Here is a 23,206-nt window from a genome sequence, read left to right on the forward strand (position 1 = left end):
GCATTTTTTCTTCTGCTCCCTATTCCCAACGATTTGAATAAAGAAATACTCAGAAATGCAAATTTTGAGCCTAATATTCTTTATACATATGTCCCCCATCATTAAACAAATGCTACAAGAACATGTTAAAAACAAACATGTTAAAAACACGAAAAACACATTTTTCATTTTTTTATATATATAACATTTGTTTCACATGTGATTCTACAAAGGCAAAAAAAAAAAAAAACTGCAGTTCTCGATGTTTCAATAAATTCGACTTTCACAACAATACAGATCATATCTTGACACAGGGATTCAGATTAAATTGATTAATAACTAGGAAATATTGCTGAGCGCCATTGGCAGAGAATCTGCGTTTACATTTAGATGCAAATACAGCTGAAACGTTGCAACAAGTCAGCCACCGTGCTTTATTTTCATAAACGTCAGTCACTATCCTTCTGTTGATGTCAACTATCTCTGCTTTGGATTGTAAACCCCCCACTCACTTTTTCCATACTGTTCAGTGATGCTGTGGGTAGCCATTAAATAGCAATAGCTGGAGTAGGGAAATAAGCTTAGAAACATGATTTTATTGAAAACGTGATTTTTATGTCTACATTGACATTTTTCTACAAGCATACAAGAGTGCTATAATTACACAGGATTCCATTATTCTTAAGGCCCGTACACACCGAGACGAATTTCGCCCGCGATATTCGCCAACGTTTAACGCCTCGTGACAAAACAAAGGGCACCAATGTGAGTGTGCACACCGACGCGAAAAAACGCCACGCGTCAAAGCGTCACTTTTTAAAAAACGCCTCGGGTTCGTTTTTTTGGTTTGACGCGCGGCGTCGAAAACTATACGACCAATGAGAATGGCGCTTTTGCACACGTGTCTGGAGCTTCTGAAGTTACAGTAAAACACAACTTGGGGGCGCTCAAACACAAACCTGCCTTTCTGAGCACACATACCAGCGAAGAAGATAGACGCCGAGTAGCGTCTACACTGCCGCGAAGAAATAATGACGGACATTCTAAAATATCCCCGAACCAAGCACCAATAGTTGCAACTGGTGCTTGAAATATTCATGTTTTCTTTGTATGATTCTGACAAGCGCGTAAATACTTGCTCTCTTCTTCTGAGTGAAAAGCGACTTTAAGAAGCGTAAAGTTGCGCAGCGCCACCTTGTGTACAGGAGTTTTTCTGTTTTACATTAAGCCTGATCTAATGTCAGGAAATGAAATTGCATGTTCGCTCGGCTCATCGTCAGCGAAAATCGCCTGGGTGTGAACACAAAAAACGTGGCGAAAAACGCTGGCGAATAACACCTGGCGAATATTCGTCCTGGTGTGTACGGGCCTTTAGTCGACTAACAGTTCCATAGTCTGTATTACCCTCCAGTATTTTTCTATAACTCAAAAAAGCATACAGGATAAAGCTTAAACTGTAAATTTTTTCTTTTCCAGAGAAGTCTCTTAAATGATCAGGACATGGCCATAGTATTTACATTTAATTCAGACATGATGCTAAAACATGCAAACGCTGCTTAAGCTTGTTGGAATTTGACCAGAAATGCAAAATAAAACCGTCTTTTGAAAAACACATAAATGTCAATAATACAATACAATGTGACGTATTGTATTGTGATAAATTCAATACATTACATTGTATTGTAATATTGACAACACAAGTGATGTTTTGTCAATATTACAATACAATGCTGATGTATCTTGAGTTCTTTCTACAGCGAAAGATCATAACTAAAAGCATCTGAAAAAAGGCTTTTAAAAAAGCAGATTTATGCTTTTGACCGTCTTTCTCTTTTGTAAAAATCTAAACAATTTTTAGTTAGTCCTGATAACAGTTTCAGCAATGGAAAGCTGAAATTATTGCAGCTCATGCAGGTTTTGGTGTGAAGCAGGCAGTGACTGCTGAACTATTGCTTTAGGACTCCCTCCACATATTGCTGCAACCAGCAGGTATAGTGGTGTTCTGCACTATTATACTTCAGGCTATAGATGAAGAAGCTATATATGGATAATGGAAAAAGAAAGATGCAGCAAGTACGTGCTAGCACTATTAAATAAGTGTAATCCTCAATCAGTCCTTGGAGAGGCACCAAGCTTCAGTAATGAGGTGCACCATCAACAGTTCAACAAAAACCCTTTTCTCCTGAGTAATGCTCAGCCTCTGGGCCAAACTCCATAAAACATAAAATAAGCTGAAATCCACCACTCAATTTTTATTTGCTGAATCTTTAAGGCTTAGTGCCTCTTTGCTAATTGAAAATTCGTTAACGTTAATACAATAATATACAGTGCTTTCAAATCTGCAGCAAAAAGACTGGAAATAACGGAGTGAGAATCCTTGTTTTTTGGCTGACATATGCTGAGAGACACAAGACTTTGTGATGACCAAACATGAATCAAAACATGAAGGTTGTTAGAAATGAATGTATTGATTTCTGAACAGCATGTGATGCTGTGATATTTGTAGTATTAAATCTATATGTTCATGCTTTTTGGTTTGTTTTCAATTTCCCTGCGGTGGAATAAGTATCTGTTGTGCAACATGCCAGTATCCGTTCAAGTTTGACCGCTGATAAGCTATTTAAAATCAAACCCGAACCCCTTTATGCATCAGCTAGATGGAAAACAAGAAAATACTCAAAACTGCCCAGGTTAGTAAGTGTAAAAGGTTTTTGAAAAATTATTGTTAGTTTTATTTAAGTCTCCAATATTTTATTTAAAATGTATTTTGAAAATTAAAGAGAACAATGATTAATCTCTAAATGTAACATTTTTATATGAATTACATTCTATATATTGCTTAAGCACAGTTTGTTGGTCTACACTGAACTGGAAATTAAAAAAAACGTTTATTATGCACACACACAATTTAACTTTTAAAGGTTCCTTTATTTTTGAAGCAGTTTGGTCATTGTTCCATTGTTCCGGATTATAAGGCGCACTGTCAAAAATGATCTAAGGAAAACTAAAGAGTCAGAGATCAGTATGTCAGTCAGTTAGACTTTATTAACTGGGTTCACAGTCATTCCAGAACCTGTTTGTAGAAGTGCAGAAAAATAGATCCAGATATGTTTGTTTGCAACACGCAAAAAAAAAAAAAAAAAAAAAAAACGCAATCTGACACTGCAACACGTTAACTGCATTAGCGTCTTCACAATGACACCCTTGTTTGCAACTCGTACATCTCAAAATGGCTTTTACACCAGTAATCACAACCGGAATGAATCCATTTATAAGTATATAAAAAAAAGACTTTAAGTGGGTCTTAAAGTGCAGAAAATACAGCACTTTTAAATAACTAAAGAATTATCCCTAATGTTACATTTCTGTGAAGTCCTGATTATGTTTCCCATTTTTCATTTAATCTTTTTATTTGTATTTTTTTTAACGTGAATTCTAAACTGAACAGCAGAATAAATACTTGTAAAAACATATCAGCAACCACTGTTTTGTCCAACATATTATACATGAATGTTTTCTCACATTATCTGATTGATTTTTCTTTTTATTTTACAATGGTTGGCTTTGTTTTCAAAGTAAAGGTAATAATGTTCACCTTAGTGAGCCTAAAGATTTTGTTATCCCAAACCCAGAAGGAGTTTGTGCTCAACCATCCTGATCTGTCTTGTTCTACTTGGTTGCTTTGCAACCAAAGTGGAATTTGAAACCAAACTGTTGGTGTACTTTTTGTTTGCAAGATCAACTCAACACAAGCATTTTTATTAACACAGAAAACTAAACTGGAGGTATACAATAAACACGATTTTGAGAATATAAGAATAAAACCATGCCAAATATTATGCTTTTTTAATTTTTTATTTTACCCAATAATCTCAATAACATTTTGACATAACCAGATTCCCTGTTCTGATTTTTAGGAGACTAGGCACTGGTCCTGTTGTGCTCTTGATGACATGTTTTTTGGGTGTATAAAAAGAAAAAGCTTATTAAGTCAAATGAGGAACACTTAAGTATGGCATAGGAAGGGTAATGGTTTGGGTTAACACAGCTGGAACAACTGTTGATATCACTGTTATTCGACAAATACAAAAACTGGGTTTTGAAAAAAAAGAATGATCATATTTCAAATCTACATCAGCATCAATAATAAGCTAATAAATAAAAGGTTTGAAATGGACATTTATAAAAGAATTCCCATTAAAAAAATGTGGCATGACTGAAAATGAACAACAAATAACTTCACAAAAATAAATCAAATATAAAGGAAAAAAGAGCAAAACATATATATTAATAAAGAGGGATGAGAGATTCTAAGTTAACCAAGTAGAAAAATCCTTCAGACATTTAACAACACAGATGTATCTTAGGATTTCGGTCTGGCACATTCATAACATTAATAATTCATTACACTCCTGACATGATCACAAATTCATGGATCACCACCCTCAAGAAAACACACATAAATAATACATTATTTACCCTGAGATTTGTCTGATTGATGAGCAAGTAGTTGTGTAAACACTGTGAAATTGGTGTCATACGTTTAACCTGTTCCAGCTCCCGAAGATACCATTCTTCCTTAGCAGCTGCCTCTAGCACAGATGCCACAAGGCACCCCGACTCAGCTCTCAGAACAAGCTGATCAAAAATGTAAATGTTTGCAATTACACAGCGAGATAATTAAGGACAAATGCTAATCGTCTTTGGGGATTTTCCAGTGAAATGTTCTGACAATCGCTCAAATGTTTTCTCATAAAAACAAAGTGATGCGTAAGAAATTTGTCCTGGCTTACAAATGCAATCACACATGTGTTGTTTGTTCAGTTCATTTAGCCCACAGATGCATTCAGCTCCTCTGGATCACTGTCTTCATTAGCTCCAAAGCATGATTGAAGAATAGCATTGTAATTATGCAGAGCTGAGGAACAGATTTCCACTCCTTTCATATAGGCCAGTTAAATGCTGTTAAGAAGAGAAAGCGTATGGAAAGGTGCATTTGACTCTACATCAAATGCGACTTTAAAGAAACAATATGTGCTATGCTTCAACAAACTGCACATTAGCTAGCAGATTTGGCCATATATGGGTCATTGGGACGACGTGGGTAGTCCTGGAGGTGTTATCATGCAGAGATTAAGAGCTAACCTCATACAGTACACTCACTTTGCTTTTAACCTCAGCTCCCTATTGGCTTAAAAAAAACCTTGATGTTACAGCAAATGTATTGTTCTAAGTATTTTCTTTTTTTTTTCTTTGTGCCCTCAATTTTACTGGAGGGGGTCAAGATAATGGCAGATTTCTTATCTGTTCAGCTGCGTTTTATTAAAACTGGCAACAGAACAGAAGTATGCTATGTCAAATTCTATTAGTATTCAAAAGAAAACGACATTTCAGGCATTGCACAAAAGAGGACAATCACAAGGGTTTTATATGGAAATTGAACAACACGTGGTGACTTGTCAAAAAGCTGAAGCATAGTAAAATAAAATAAAATGATTTCCTTTATAAGTAATACAACTGCTGAAACTATGTGACTGATTTCCATGTTTTAAATCTACTTTTTCATGCTCTTTTTAGGGAACTTTTGCAGTATTTTCTTATGCATTGTTTCTCCTATTAATTCAATCTCTAAAATTATCGTAGTACTGATTAAAACAGGTTAATTTGAGTTCCATTTTTTTTAAATTAATGCTACAAAAACATTAAAAATGTTCCCTTTCATTAACCTCAACAGTCCTGCACAATCATCCTTTATTGCTAGTGTAAGCCACTTGTCCAAGATCAGCGTACCCTTATAAAATCTTAGAAGGGCAACATTTTACCCACCACTTCGAATGAACAGCAATGGTTCTGTTGTACTTTGAAACTTGTAGTTTTTTTTGCCCATCTTCAGAGTGCTGCAATCATCCTGTTTTTTTTGTGTTTTTTTTTTTCTGTTGTTTAATTTCTGAGGCAAAATAGCATCACTGTTTAAATATTCAATTATTTTGCTTATCAGATTCAGGGCAGAAAAAAACGGCTTCACTAAATGAATTTCCAATCTGTCTGCTTTGACATTTTTTTCAAACAACATATATGTAGATATTTTACAAAATAACTTCCAAAAATCTCTAATTTTTAAAATATATACTTCTTGCCAAAAACTAAAACTTTTGACACCTTATGTTTTTCATTTCACACTGGCGTGGTGATCCCTCAATCTGCTATCAAGGTTGAAAATTTCTCAAGATACTGTTGTCTCTTATTCAGCCATAGAAATCTTTCAGACACTGTCAGGTCTTCATTTCTTCACAGAATTGTAAGAACAAAACCAAAGTTTTTTTTGTTCTCCCACTATGCTTTTTGATAAGTAATACTGGATGACAGTAATGAAGGACTGAGGGAACAGCAATTTAACAAAATAGTACACTTCTTTTTTTGTGTGCAAATTTTCTCCAGACTTTTTGGACTTTAGTGTTTTTCTTTTAACTTTATTGAGCTGCTGCAGGAGAAAATAAAAAAAAACCTCTTTTCCTCTCTGATATTTTTCGCTTTGAATATTTCAATTTTACTTTGTCATAAAAACATTAAAGACATTGATTTACACAAAGTCTATTCTGAATGTGATTAAAGCTAACACCGTACTGACACAGTTTTCTTTACAGGTTTTGACAGGAAAGTGACATGTGAAAATAGCTTTTGTGATTATTTTTATGATTCCAGATTCCAGAAGTCTTCTTCCACTTTCGGCTTCTCCCATCAGGGGTCGCCACAGCGAACGAGTCGCATGGTAAATTTGGCAATGTTTTACGCCGGATGCCCTTCCTGACGCAACCTTCTCAAACTGGGCTTGGAACCGGCAGAGGTAGAGAAGGGAACAGGGAGCAGCCCGGAGTCAAACCCGGGTTTCACGGACGGAAGGCGCCGCAAACCAGCACGAGCTAAACTGGCTTAGATTCCAGAAGTAATATAACATATTATTTATTAAAGGTGCATGTTAAGTGTTTTACTGTGCAAAGTAAAACCGAGGAACCAACTATATTGTTTTATTTTACTAATAGGAAAACTACTGAACTACTGATATACAGCGTATAGTTCACCTATTACTGTAAGTATTAACTTTAAATTCAGAATTTTGATATTTAAACTTTATTGAATCTAAACTTCTTTCCTTTAAGCAGCGAAGTATTTTATATATGTATGTATATATATATATTCAGAATATATATATATATATTCTGAATTTTGATATTTAAACTTTATTGAATCTAAACTTCTTTCCTTTAAGCAGCGAAGTATATATATATATATATATATATATATATATATATATATATATATATATATATATATATATATATATATATATATATATATATATATATATATATACATATACTCACATATATATATATATATATATCTTCAATTCTCAAATGTACTGTGATGCCACAAATATAATCCATTTAAAACAAACTTTCTTTATGAAGAACTCTGCGTAAGTAACACAGAGTGATTTAAAACATTTAAATTAAATTTTAATAAGTAAATAAATATAAAAATACACTATGCACACCTCATGTAGTGAGACGTAAAATGGTGTGAAGAATCCACATGAGAAAAAAACTGGAGTTCAAACCAAAATAAAAAGGAATAAAATATATAACGGTAAAACTAAGATCAAAGGAAACCTTAAAGCGACAAGGACATGTGGAATCATTCATGATTCCACATACATATATATCCACAAAAACTCTCATCCTGGACACAATATAAGAAAACCAAACTATGAAATTTAATTAAAATGTCAAAAATATATATTTCTAAATTTGAGCCAAAAGCCAGGTTTAAAAAGGCAGGTCTTGAGAAACACATATTGTGTCTTAGAACATCAGTGAATGCACAGAATAGTGCATAAGGAACATTTTTCTATTTCTCTCAGGTTGTTCAATATTTTCAGAGTGTAACTAAAGCCTGGCACAGCCACTAAGTATGTGTTACTTGCACCAGATTGGATAAAACACAAAGCTGCCTCTTATAGTTCAAACGGAGCTGTAAACTCTGAAAGCTAAGTCAATGTTTTTTCTATTTCTTTTACCGTATTTGGGTTTCTTCTTGAAGTGTTCTCCTTTAGTTTGAGTCTCATTTGGTCTCAAAGTTTTGTGCCAAGACCAGCTCTGTTTGAATTACATCCTTTGGTAACCCAAAAGCACTTTTTTTTAGATCACTTTTGAAGCCTTTTTGTACTGATCATGGTATTAACCTCTGAGATTACATACAAGACAACTTTAAATGCATCATGCCTGCCCAGAGGCAATCTACTGTTTGACTGTATAACCCCTGCTGACCGTCACACTTCAGCTGCCTCTGGTTGTCAGGCCCACAAGAGACTTCGACCTCTTTCCTACACCTCCTGCTGTTTGTGTGAGAGATACACACATTCTGCTTTCTTCAACCTCATCTCGACCTAACTTTAAAGCCTAAGGAGGACCATTTTGGGTTTACGGAGCCTGGCATATACCATATTTTTCTGACTATAAGTTGCAGATGCCAAAAATTGCATAATGAAGAAGATATATCATATATATGTAGTACTTCTGTAATCATTTATTTAACAAAATACAGGAACAAGAACAAACATTTCAGTTAACTCATATTAACAGAAGAGATGTAAGTGATAATGCCTGAGGAGGTGGGCACATCAGAAATTAATGGACAACGCAAAAAGATTGAACAGTTTGGCTTCCGAGTTGTCCGTTTATTTCCCATAATATACACCTCAGGCATTGTCCTTCACTTAACCCTCCTGTTATGTTCATTTGTGAGGAACAGAGATGATGTTCCTGGGTCAATTTGACCCGGTGCATGTTTTATTACTTAAAAGATGTCTGAAACCCAAAAAATCCTAACAAGCAGTGTGAATATATCATTGCTAACTCCATTACCAATTATTCTTTCAAAAACTTAGTGAAATGGTGTTCCTTACCTCTAACAGAAAGTGGTTCAATTATTAGATAATTCACTCGTTTTTCTCAAAAATATACGCTCAAACTTTTTTTGAATTTTTCACTGCTGTATTACTTTTGAAAGACTAACATATAAAATACAATAGTTTTACATAACATTGAAACATAATCTTGAAATTTGGTTTTACATACATGTACTGTGAACCAGAAAAAAACAAAATCACAATACAACAGACAAGCAATTAGAATATGAAGTTGTGTGTGTGTCTGTAAATATACACAGCACAAGAGTGACCAGTCATCACACAGTAATGCAAATTAATTTTGCACATTTCGCACAGGTCATGCTTGTCTTGACCTGGATCCTGTCTCCGGCCCGACTCGCGCCCCTGGCCGTCCCCCCAACTCCATCCTAATGAAGCTCGTCTGCTGGACTTTAAATATGAAGTTGTAGAGTTTGATAAGTTAATTCTCCTCTATGAGTTCTGGTAAATTGCCTGTCCGTCCTGCGGGAGGATCCCTCCTTCACGTGGACACCCCTGAGGTTTCTTTGTTTTTTCCAGAATCCGTTTTTTTTATTAGGAGTTTTCCTTACCGCGAAGGGGGGTCTAAGGGAAGGGATGACCGTTTAGTTTAGTTTGTTTAGTTAGTTCAATTTAGTTTTTTCCTATTGAATTCTATGTATTCATGATTCTTTTAATTTTATGTTTTACTTTTTCAATTACCGATACGAAGCCCATTGAGACGACTGTTGTTGTGAATTTGGGTTACACAAATAAAATTGAATTGAATTGACATGGTCACATGAGTCACTGCCATCCTAGTGGGCCCTGGCACTGTCTTTATGTTTTCTGCAGACTGTTTTGTTTGACGCATATTTGGGGATGAAGACCAATGTATTTCACCATTCTTTGATGTGAATGTCTTGCTTGGAGGAACAGGAATAGCAATTCCCTCATCTGGTTCAAAATCAGAATCATCAGAATCAGAATTTAGCTCAAGATAGTCTTCTTCTGATCACGATCAGTGATGACTACCAGAACCTCCTGGACTGTCATCTTTCTGCTTTGGTTGCTCATTTTGTAAAGGTCTGCCTGACAGACTGTAATGTTGGAAGGACTCCCATGCAGAGAATCTTTTAAATGTTTTTCCCCTCCCCTGTTGAGTGTCCACTCAATGTGGGTTGAGTTTTCCCACAAGAACATAAATGGTTCCTGTCAAAAGTCATAACACTTATGCACCTGTGTGTGTGTGTGTTTGTGTCTAAGTGTGTGATTGGGGTGAAATATGTCTCACAGCTGCAAATAAAGGAAAACTAATAATAATAAGACATACCTACAGTTTGACTGCCGGGTCAAATTGACCCGAACAGTATCTATGTAATATAAACATGCAGGGGGGGGGGGTTGCATATATGTGAGATAAACAATTTTCATAATATTTGTTGAATATGCTAATTAAGGCAAGCAGAAGAAGTTTCATGCTGAAAAAAAAACTTTTAAATATTTTTCCTTGATGTTCAAACTTTAAAACGGGTCAATTTGACCTGTAACATAACAGGAGGGTTAATCCACACCCTGCAGCCAATCGGTATCGAGAATTCACCCAGACCGCAGTATAAAGACTGAATATATGCATGCTTCACTCCAGAAACCACTTCACGAAACATAAGGGCAATTGAATATGTTTCTAGTATATTAGCGCAACATATCAACAACGGTTAGGATAATCAAAACATAAAGAACACGCTAACAAGTCACTAAACTCTTCGTACCTGAGTATAGGTCGCAGCCTGAGCCAAATTATGCAAAGTGGTGCGACTTATCCTCCAAAAAATATGGTAATATGAAAGCAATGCAGGGCTGTGAGCCACTTTGGTAAAGAGAATATTTCACATGATCCAAAGCTGCTACTTTCACATGTGGTTATAATCATTTTAACTAATCATATATCTAAATTGGTATTTACAATACATAAAAAGTGATTTTTTTTTTCTTGACTTTTAACTATTTTGTTTTAAACTTTCTAAGAAATTACTTTGTTCATCTCCAACCCACTCACACATCGACACACTACCATAATAAATGAATTCATTGTTTACTTACTTGTCAATGACTTTATGCTAATTTTGTAATAAATATTTTAAAAAGACTGTCAAAAGATCCTTTTAAATTTTTCATGACAAAGATACAGTAGGTCAACAAAAAAGGATCCATAAGATGAATGCCTGGTTTCAAATGATGCAAATTAAGAGGAGAGCAGGTATGGAGCAGCATAACCAAGAATAAAAAGCTGAAATGCACTTGAAGCAGAATCCTTAAAAATGTTTTCGCTTCACTTAAAAATAATGTTCCAAGTAAAAAGAAAAAAAACTTTTGCATTACTATTTATGTAATGTGAATCAGCAGGGGGTAGAAAGAGAGAAGCAAGTGTTCATATTTCCAGCAAACCAGAAACCCGACACTGAGGTGTTTACTTTCTTCTGGCAACAAAAACTGTAAGAATAGTAACCAGAATAACAAAATATTAGATAGATTCAAATATAGATTGCACTTATTCTCAATGTTAACATGCTGCATTACTGATAACATCAGTAAGACATCCAATAATGTCCATCTTGTGGAAAAAAGGTAAAACTCATGAAAATGACTCGTGTTTCAAAACACTATTACAATCAAATTTGTCAGATAAACATTCCAATTTGACTATTTTTTTAACCAAAAAAATATAACAGATTGATTCACTTTGATTTGTGCTTGCTAAGCAATCAAGGTGACAGTGAAAAGAACTGGCTATTGCTCTCTTGCACTGCTCATCCTCATCAAAGGAGACCTGATGTTTTGAGCATCTCACAGATATCTAGCTGGAGAGCAGTATTAAATATGTTCAAATAAAGAACAAACTGAAGGGTTTTGAGCTCTTGGAACTCCTCTGTATCCTTATGGATGACTCCAAAAAGGTGGCCAAGAAGAGAAATCGTCTTGACAGCATTTTAAACCGATAATCGCCAAATGAAATATTGTGATGTATCAATGAAAAGATTTTTCCTACACCCCCAGTGAAGGACGGCCTGTGTTGTTGTTCCACTTATACTGACAACATCAATATGCAATAAACCCAACACTTTACTCAACAAACAAGATAATTGAGAAAATTAAAGGAAAAAAAGAAAAGACAAAGAGAAGAAAGACGAATCATACAGGAGTCTCAACTTACAACAGCAAAACTGAAACCAAATCTCAAAAATATGCAATAGAAGATTGCAAAATGTAAAATGTCTGGTTTCCACTTGGCTGAGAAATCTATCAATTTCCGTAATGTGACCATCTGATTAAACAGAGCATCAGCTGAACAGTGACATGCTTGTCTGTCTTAAGACCGGTTTGAAGCCGACAGAGAACACTCATGAAAACCACCACTGACCTCACTCTGTTTGATTTTCCTAAATCTCTGATTAAAACTAGAAGCTCTTTAACCCTCCTGTTATGTTGTGGGTCAAATTGACCCGTTTTAAAGTTTGACCGTCTAGGAAAAATAGTTAAAAGTATTTTTTCAGCATGAAACTTTTTCTGCTTGCCTTAATTAGTGTAATCGACATATATTATGAATTGGTTCATCTCACATATTTGCAACACCCCCCTGCATGTTTATATCACATAGATCCTGTTCGGGTCAATTTGACCCAGCAGTCAAACTGGAGGTACAAGGATGTCTTATTATAAGTAGTATTGCTTTCTTTGCAGCTGTGATACATATTTCACCCCAATCACACACATAGACACATGCACGCACGCACGCACGCCCACACATACACACACACACACAGGTGCGAAAACTCAACTCACATTCAGTGGACACTCAACAGGGGAGGGGCAAAACATATAGAAGATTCTCTGCATGGAAGTCCTTCCAACATTACACAGACAGACCTTTAGAAAATGAGCAAGAGAGGCAGAAAGATGACAGTCCAGGAGGTTCTGGAAGTCATCACTGATCATGATAAGAAGAAGACTATCTTGAGCTAAATTCTAATTCTAATGATTCTGATTTTGAACCAGATGAGGGAATTGTTATTCTTGTTCCTCCAAGCAAGACATTCATATCAAAGAATGGTGAAATACATTGGTCTTCATCCTCAAATATGCGTCAGACAGAACAGTCTGCAAAAAACATAATAAAGACAGTGCCAGGGCCCACTAGGATGGCAGTGACTCATGTAACCATGTCAATTCAATTCAATTCAATTTAATTTAATTTTATTTAATTTTATTTTATTTGTATAGCCCAAATTCACAACAACAGTCGTCTCAATGGGCTTCGTATCGGTAATTGAAAAAGTAAAACAAAAAATCGCGGTAAGGAAAAACTCCTAAAAAAAAACGGATTCCGGAAAAAACTAAGAAACCTCAGGGGTGCTCTCATGAAGGAGGGATCCTTCCCCCAGGACGGAAAGGTGATTACCAGAACTCATAGAGAATTATTAATTTATCAAACTCTACAACTACATATCTAAAGTCCAGCAGACGAGCTTCATCCAAATGAAGTTGGAGGGTCGGCCGGGGGCGCGAGACGAGCCAGAGACAGGATCCAGGTCAAGACAAGCATGACCTGTGCAAAATGTGCAAAATTAATTTGCACAAAGCACAATGTGATGACTGATCAATCTTGTGCTGTGTAAATGTACAGACACACACACAACTTCATATTCCAATTGCTTGTTTGTTGTATTGTGATTTTGTTTTTTTCTGGTTCAGTGTGCATGTATTTAAAACAAAATTTCAAGATTAAGTTTCAATGCTATGTAAAACTATTGTATTTTATATGGTGGTCTTTCAAAAGTAATACAGTAGTGAAAAATTTGAAAAAAGTTTGAACATGTATATTTTTAAGAAAAACAAGTGAATTATCTAATAACATTAGCTGTTAGAGGTAAGGAACACCATTTCACTAGGTTTTTGAAAGAATAATTAGTAATGGAGTTAGTGATGATATATTCACACTGCTTGTTAGGATTTTTTGGGTTTCAGACCTCTTTTAATTAATAAAACCTTCACCGGGTCAAATTGACCCAGGAACATCCTCTATGTTCCTCACTAACGAACATAACAGGAGGGTTAAACAATGGTTTTTGTCCAATTTGAAGTTTATTTAAATAAACCTGGTCAGCCTCGCCACCAAAATGATGCAATTTTTCTAAGGGACACACATTTCTTTAACATTACAGGCATGCCGGCTGATGCAAACGGCGTGCGTTAATTTCTGATAATGCACACTTTGTCAGCCATTATCCCTTACTTAACCAATACTTTAATCAAGTAGTCGATACCAAAATTGGTGATGTAATGGTATCAAAATTTCGATACCCTGGTATCAATATTCCATCACTACACCAGAGTTTGTTTGCAAAGAAGCAGGACCTTTGCTTTTAGGCTCATAAAAGGAGCGCTCCTTCTTGTTCAAACAATGCAAACTATCTAAGAAAAAAAGCAAACTGTTGATCTAAGTGCATAACAACTGCAATGTATTTAGAACTGCAGAAGGATTTAAGTTAAAAGGTTGAGCATATTTTATCTAAGACCCCAGAAAGATTAAAATCTTTTTTGCATTTGGTGAAAGATTTTGAGATTATCATGACCTGGATGATTGAAAACATAAAAAACTCTCAGTACTTTCTTTTTAAACTGGTGCAGAGCACACAAAAATAAAAATAAAAAAATTAAATTTGCTGGCTAGAAATACTTGCTGACAATTAACCCTTGTGCTATTCTAGGCACTTTAACATTGGGAGTTGGGTCATCTAGACCCCCTAGACAGTGCGCAGAACCATTTTTCTTCAATGATTTGTGATCTTCACTGCTATCCATGGATTACATGAAATCCTCTTCACCTTTATCCATCTTTGTCATGGTAGGGAGAACACGTCAATGTAAGGGTGGGGTCATAGGATAGCACAAGGGATAAAACAAGCATCAGTCTGTTTATCTGCACCAGCTTCTTTACAAAGGAAAGAGGAATAGAAAACCTCTAAGGTTCATACAGCATCATCTTAACTTTTAGGAATACAGCAATGCATGGAGAAATCTAAAGTTATTTCTCAGACTTGTTTGTTTTGTTTTTTTAATTTAGTTAAATTATGATTAATGGAAGCAATTATTAGGAGAAGGTGTTAAGCAGCTCTACTGCAGAACAGTTTTTCATCAAGATGGCGTAGGTCAGACAGACTCGAGGGCCCAACACTTTTATGTTTTGTCTGAAGATAAAAAGAATCATACATTCTTTTTACAAAATTAAAGAAATAACATCACAAAGTCAACTTTCAAGTCCAGTACCCTCATTTAGGGTCAGAAAATACAAGGATCACGAAAGGTCACATAGACTCTGTAAGCTTTCTTTTTTTTTAATCTAATAACTCTCAGCATATGTTTTGTAAAAAAAAGTAAACGCTCCAAAATATTTACCTGCAGCGAAGTTAATTCTATGCCCGTGAAGTGACTACTGCCAAAGAAGCTCCCAAAATGATTCATTAGTCTACCTGGCCGAAGGGCAAACTGCATATGGTCTGCCCCATCTGGTACAGCCCTTAACCAGTCTTGCCAGCATTTATAAAGTGAGGACAACCTTGCCAGAGCTCAGTACTGAGTGAGTCATCAGATGTTTAAAGTCTAAAGAAGAAAACATTCATGAAGAAGATGTGCTTATACAGTCAAATAAATGAACTGCTGTAAATTATACAGTGTATCAGTGTAATCTATTGTATTTGATCTACTTTTTTGCTGAGAACAATTTACTAGAAAGACAGCACAAGTGCCAGATCTGTACAGTACACAACAAGGGTAACCTACATTTAGAATGAAAGCAGGCTTTGTTTTTCTCTGTTTCTAGGATATCTGCATGTTTGAGGGATTTTCACACTAAAGCCGAGCCATCCTCAGAAACCGGGGAGTGTCTTCCAGAATGAATCACATTCATAATCATTGATCCACCACCACATTAATGCTCCAGTTTCATTCACAACTGCCTCTAGAATATTGCCTCTTCACTGCTCTTACAGGCCTGCTCCACAAATCCCCCATGTGCACAAATATGCACGACACTCACTGCCTTCCAATGAGGCAGGCACTGGAAGGCAGCAACGTTTCCTAAAACAGATCTATGCTCTTGACATTTCAATTCAACACCTGAGTTTTACTTGAGCCATTACTGATATCATACCAATAATTCAATTTATTTTATAGTCAGTTGGTCCTTGTGACTGATTTAACTCGAAATCCATCAGTTTCTTTACAATATAACTTGACGTACTGTGAGAAATACCCATTGTGCAAATGGCAAAAGCATTGGGCACACAGGTGTAAAAGAAAAGAAACCGTTTGACTCCTAAAAGCTCATTTACAACAGAATGGGACCATTATATACTGTAGCTAAGAGGTGATCAGCTGTGGGTTGTGAGGGAATGAATGCAATCCCAAAGACAGACTTGAACTCTCTTTATAGAGTGGCTTGGGAGTCCCTTTAAAAGGGGGAGCCAAGCTCAGCCCCCAGGAATGAACAGAGTGCAGCTGCTTCTTCTACATGAGGACAAGAGCCAATGTAAGGGGTTCTGGACATGTAGCAAGAGTACAAAACTCACAGTTTCCTGGTAAGGAACTATAATAGTGTCAAAACTGGGACTAAATTATTGAAATGCTGGTGAGATTATTTTTGTTTAGTCTAGGAACCTCTTGAGCTCCGTTCACATCCAATGTGATTTGCATGTCAAATGTGTGTTGGACGCCTCTCTTTCGACAAGCGTCAAATTTGCTACTCAAAACTTGTCCTAAAAATGAGCTCGCAGCGGTACGTCCGCCTCTCTGTGACCCAGTTTGACAACTTGTTGACTGGCATTAGTCAGAAGAGGGAAAAAATAAGAAGGAAACTTGACAAGCTTTTATTGTTGTCTTGATGGGGGGAAAAAAGTTCAAAAGTAGAACAATCAAATTCTCCTATGTTGGTTTTGGACTCCACCTGTTGATCGCGTCAGCAATACATCACAGGCCAAAGCTGAGTTCCTGATTGGTTGAAGGGACACATATTGTTTGCCAAAGTTCAGATTTTTTGACACAAATGCATTCCGACGTCCAAATCGCGCCCCGACAGATGATCAAATCGCAACACAATTTGATCGCGTCTGTACAGTACAACTCAACTCCCCTGATGCGTGGATTGCGTTCAGTGTGAATGCAGCCTTTATCTCCACAAAGAGTCGGAAACCAGAGAGATGCAGCTCTGAGCAGTCTTCTAAACCTTTATGGTTCAAACACAGACCCACAAGTTGTGGATGAATTTGACATCTAAAATTCTGTCATTATTGAAATTTATCATGATAGGTGGGTTATGCTGATTATTGATCCAATCGTGGTGCATGTAAACAATTTATTCTGATTGTGGGTCATTACCGCGCTGGCTTTTACGTCATGCATAGACAATGTGCACTCCAGAAGAGGCTTTGGAGCACAAACAGGACCGGCCGGCCGGCTGCTCTTTGTAAGCGAACTATGTCTCCAAGCAGAGCAGCTGTGCTTTGTGGCTTTGTGTCTGTGAGTAGAGGAAGGTGCTTTTTTAAAGTGCGCGCTCTGGAGGAGGTTTAGGACTGCAGTCCGTCCGGCTGCTCTGTGAGTGCGAGCTGAGAACCGGGTCTCCTGGGAGAACCTGGGAGTCTCAGAGCGGCTCCAGAACGGTGTGTGGGCTGTCGGAGGTGGCTTTTTAAAGCGGAAATGCTGCTCTGCCTAGTCCTGGGAAACCATGCAAACATCATGTGAATTTGTGTTTCTAATAGTGTCCAGACAAAATGAAGGCTGATGTTTTTCCCACACATTAACGTGCGGCTGAGATGCACATTGATGCATTGCCTACACAGATTGTAAATGCAAGCAAGGCTAAATGTTGTTATTGTTCGCAAGTTTTTACCAAACCCTAGCCATTCTTCCAGGTCCGTGCAGCCAAGAATAAAGCACTGACTGCACATATTTAGAAAATTATCAGCAAACAGTCATTTAAAAAAAAAATATAATAATAATAATAATAATAATAATAATAATAATAAAACCGTGCTTATAAAATCATCTCACTCGATGTCTTAGCTTTGATTACAATGGAACTCACTTTTTCTTCTTCTACGGCCATTTCCAGTATTTTAAAAATCTGCACGTCAAAATTATATATTTCTCTCGAATGTATGGCGTATGTAAACATTTGTTATAGCAACTTTTTTCAGGGCCCATGTACACAGTTCGATTCCAATCTGATCTCTGTTCCGATTAAATACATTTTGCTCATGTAACCACAGCTACTGTGCCCTAATCCTTTTGGGAATGTACAAGAAGTAATGTGTCTACCAAATTAGACTTTTAAAGTCTACAGTCCTTGTCATTCATTATATATATATTCCTATAAAAGCATTACAACTCATGTTTTCCTCCTATTTTAGATCAATTTAGTGTTTAAAAATTTTAGGAGTTCCTCTGGAACACTTCAGTTAAAAAGTAAAGGTTGATTTTTTTTGTTTTTATTCCCCAAGCACAATGATTTTTTTTTCCAACAGTGAAAAAAAGATACACATTATCTTGGCTCTAAGTAGGTGAAAGCCCATCCAGATCTTTGTCCTGATTCTCTCTGTCCGTTTCTGTCATGGACTGGCTGCCTGTGCAAGGTGTGCTCTTTTTTTTTCGTTTTTGCATGATGATAGTTAGGATAAGCTTGAGTGGTTAAAACACTTAACGACAGATGGCCTCCACTGGAGAAGTCAGAAGTTGAGCAGTCTGAGCAGCTGTCATAACAACCACAAGCACACAGCATAAAATGTAAATTCAGTCCTGCGACAGCCATTGAAGTTGGATGTTTTTTTCACAAGCATCCTTTAATTTCCTGTTTTGGTGAAATAAAATGACAAATATCATGTAGATTTAGGCCCTTTTCTTGATACAGTAAATATAATCGACCATAACCATCAACAAAAATCTTTATAGCAAAAAATATGCTTTTAAACAAATTATTTTGAACTAGAAAAATAAAAATAAGCATCACAAACAGAGGTACAATGTTGATCAGCAGCATTCAAAACTTTAAATGCAAAGTTTGGAGGTGTGTATCTCTCATCTGGGTCGTTGTATTGTCTTTGTTTCAGCTACTCTGCATTTAAAAGCATCTTTTTTTTAGCTGACATGACATATTAAGGACAAAAAGAAAAATTAGTCTTATTCATAAGCAACATTAAAAGATGTTGAATGATACGTCACACTGCACTGAAAGCTCTTTAAGGTTACAAAAAAGGCAAAAGATAGATCTGAGTAGGAAACACTTCCAGGGCCGTCTTTACATCCCCCAACGTGTTAAAATCAGCATAATGACAGATTCCGGCAATCAAAGGCAACGAGCATATAATGGAACATCATTTCCTCTAAAGCCTATTTAAAATGCAAAGCTAAAGTAGGCTACCAACTGTTGGAGGATTCTCCAGGTACTCACTGTTTTCCCTGAGAAATCATCAACTACTGCAAACAATGTTCAAAAAAGCAGGTTCAGACAAAAAATATTCTTGGTGCAAGCACGTCAAAGAAAAAATGCACGATTCAGGTAATGTAACTGTAAAACAGCTTGAAAATTCATTTGATTTCATGAAGCCCTGCAAAATCAATTACTTAAGTAAAACTGCTGTTAGATTCCCAGCTAGAAAAAAACAAATTAAAAACCAGAATTTACTGAACTTTCTGTTTTAGACACTTCTCATTTTATAAATATCTTCAAAAGTTTTTTTAGTATGCTATCTATATAAATAAAAGAATCCCTAAAAACAGCACTGAGCAATGAAATTTGTTTTACGATATCTTGCACTTGCAGGTATAAGATAATTTAAAGCAAAAGCGTTCCAAAATGTGAGACAATAGCCAATGACGGTTTACGACAGATCAAAAGGTCAAATGAAGAGTTTTTATGAACATGTTTATGCATCCCTTCAAAGATATTGTTATTGGTCAACAAAAATACTTAAGCCGAAAGTAAACCCAATTTACTGTGTTAAATCACATCTGTCTGCATGTTGAAATGGGAAAAATGCATCAGGCTTGATTGATCTTGTTGCTGCTCTGCCATCTGGATCTCCTCTCCATCACCCAAATCACCCACTTTCAACTATTTCCACAGAGGCATGAGACCCAAATTGAATATGTCCAAAAAAGATGACACAGATAATTCCCAGCATCGCTCCCACCATATGTTACCACGCTTGGAGATGGCTACAAGGATTCGTAACTTCGAAATTACTTACACAGTTGGAAAATTGTTTGACAGTAATGTGTAGATAAATATAAGGTTTGCAGAGAGTCGTGGGGCAGAGAAGTCAGACTTAATGTTCTGAAAGCAATCAGGCATTTCCTCAAGTTCATAATTTCACGGTGCTATTGCCAATCTCATGTCGTCTCTGCCCCTTTTAGGCTGATGAATGGCGCCTTGGAGACATGACAGCAATGTATGTGGTTGTTAGAGGGTTTTTTCCAATTATCTGTTTCTATTACCATAAACTGACAGCATTGGGAGGAAATAGTTGGACAAAGGTTGGTTACCTTCATAATTTTTAGCATTAAATGTATTTAATGTTTTAGTTTTTGGTTCTACTAAATATGTTTTGCCTGGACTTCAATCCAGAAGGAGCTAAACAATCTTTTCCGTCCCTTTTTCTACCCTAACAATGGTCCACACTGTCTTCATGCTGATTTTTCTTTCTCACACATGCAGTGATAAGTACAGGAACATTTTCATTTTGTGCATTGACAGATCTGCAAGAAGCCACATTGAACACTGAAAAGCAAGTTGGACTAAATGAAAAGCTATTACCGAGTTGGGAAAAATGGAAAAATCCAGGATGTAAAATTGCAGGAAATGGGCTTCAACCTCAGCAAATGAAAAGTGGTTTTGAAATCAGAAAACATGCACTGTGACAGGAAAATGAACGGTTCCAGTTAATTAAAAAAAAAAAAAAAAGGAAAAATAATATGAACAGAATGTCAAGATTTACTAAAATTAGTTACAAAAAAATGGGGGGGGGGGGGGGGGCATAACCAATATCCGTATGTATTTTAGCTGCAAAAAAAACAGAGGTTTTTAAATTGTCAATAGCCCATTCCACTAGAGAATTGTTATGACCCTTTTATTTCCATTACAGGGACATTTTCCTATCTCTTTTTTGGTTTGAATAATCATTAGTTTTGATCCACCCAAACAACAATTTAAACACAAACAGGACCTTAGAAACATTTAAATATGCTTTATGCACCACAACAGCTTTGAGACAGCATCTGTTGAAGTATTAAGCAGCATCCACATCAATGCTGACTCAGGAAAATCATTATGTTATTGCTGCTTGATCTGCAGCCTCGGATACTGATACTGCAGACAATAAAGTTCCAAAAAGGTGGGCTGGATAATTAGGTACAGGTTGTGGTTGTAAAGCTTTAGTTGTAATGCTTTCTCTATTCTGATTTATTTCAAATCATTCAAATAACCTCTATTCAAACTGCCACATGCTGTCCTCTATTAGGATCCTCCAGAAATGCCAACATATTTTATGTATTTGCTTGCATTTATCACCTGAAAAGCTGGATGTTTCCTTTTTATAAGAAATGATATAGGGTTTTCCTTGAGGCTGATTTTTATACTTATAGCAGTTGAAGATACTTTTATTAAACTTCCTAATTTTCTTTGATTATCAATAAAATCTACTCATACTGAAGCTATATATTATGCATTAACACTTAATTGAGCATTTCCCAGGGTTTGCAGGGTTGTATCTGAACATTTCAACCGTAAATGTCAAAGGTAAACTGTGGAGTCACAAGTCATGCCTTTAAATAAGGCCCATAACAAACAGCTTCAGTCATAGATCCAGCCTATTAAAGCAGATCTATAATACACTAAACAGCCACTTGCATGCCATGAGTGATGCGGGTTCATTTTAATGTCTACAACTAATTTTCAGTGCCTGATTTACAGCAGACTCTGTTTCAAATGCCGTAAGCAGAAAATCAAGCATTTCCAGACCACAGCTACAGGACCACTTTTGCAGATGACTTCAAAAGTAGTATCAAAAGCAGTAACCCACAATATCTTGCATATTTATTAAATAGAAGATTAGTCTTGTTACACTTATTAAAATAGGAAAACAATGAGAGATCTACAGGGGGCATAGTATCATAAGAATAAAAAGCTGACTCCAAACAAAGAGTTAGTATGGAAGTATTGTATGAGATTCACAAAAATGTATTCTATTCACAAAGCTTCAGATAATAAATACATAATTGTACATATGTTGCACTGGTAATGTTAGGTTGGGGGTTGTGAGGGGCTATAAGCGAGCATGAGAGCACGTAAACTGATGGATGATGGGAAGGGGGCGGGCTTAATTGGCTCCAACAGAGGTGAATTTCAAATGAACTATACTGCCGCTTCTCAGAAACTATGTCCTTGAACACGACAGGGTTTTTTAGATTTTGGCCCAAAACATTATTATCACATTTTTATTTTTTTAGGTAAAACATTGCACTGTCTCCTAACAGCTCACTTCATGATTATGTTAATGCTCTTAATGCAATATATCATTGGCTTCATTTTGTTTATCAGGCAGAGTGAACTCTCTTTACCCAAATAAAGTTATTTTTCGCTCTTTGCCATAAAAAGGTCTCAGACTCTGTTGCATTTTCCTGAATGTATACACGTACGTATAATAACTCACCGGCAGACCTCTTAGTTTTATTGAGTCATTCAGAGTCCGGATCTGTGGATAACATAAATTTATTTTCCTCTGGCTTTTACAGCTCCTATTTATTACCACGCTGCTGTCTTAAGTGATTTTACGAGCTGCAACTGTGACAGAGTGATGACCTTTCATTCAATAAGTGTGAATTAGTCCGGCCTAAATGTTTCTGTCGGTCAGAGCTGCATTATGTTTGCTTAACAAATCATGAAAGGACTTCTTTTTGTTTAGATTTAGATCTAGCTGAAATTGAACCAAACCCTTAAGAGCCCAACTGGCCTGCTGCTGTTTCAAAGATCAAACACACAATGAGGATTTTTTTATCCAGTTTTAGACTCTTCATAGTCTAGAGACTCTAGACAGATTAAATCTGTACACTTATTTATTTATTTATTTGTTTTTTAACTTTAAATCTAAATATTTTACCTGTTGCAGCTTATAAGATATAATTTAGAATTATGTAAAACGTCATTTCCAGTTAAGTATTAAATTCACAACT

The 23,206-nt window shown here is 36.1% G+C and overlaps 1 protein-coding gene across 2 annotated transcripts in view; it reads right to left on the reverse strand.

The window, feature by feature from the left end:
* The window catches only part of gpc6a (glypican 6a), a 163,482-nt gene that overhangs the window by 128,781 nt on the left and 11,495 nt on the right, over positions 1-23,206 (reverse strand). The window lies entirely within an intron of this gene.

The sequence above is a fragment of the Oryzias latipes genome, chromosome 3, assembly GCF_053564925.1.
Source record: "Oryzias latipes strain Hd-rR chromosome 3, Olatipes_Hd-rR_3.1".
Classification (NCBI taxonomy): Eukaryota; Metazoa; Chordata; class Actinopteri; order Beloniformes; family Adrianichthyidae; genus Oryzias; species Oryzias latipes.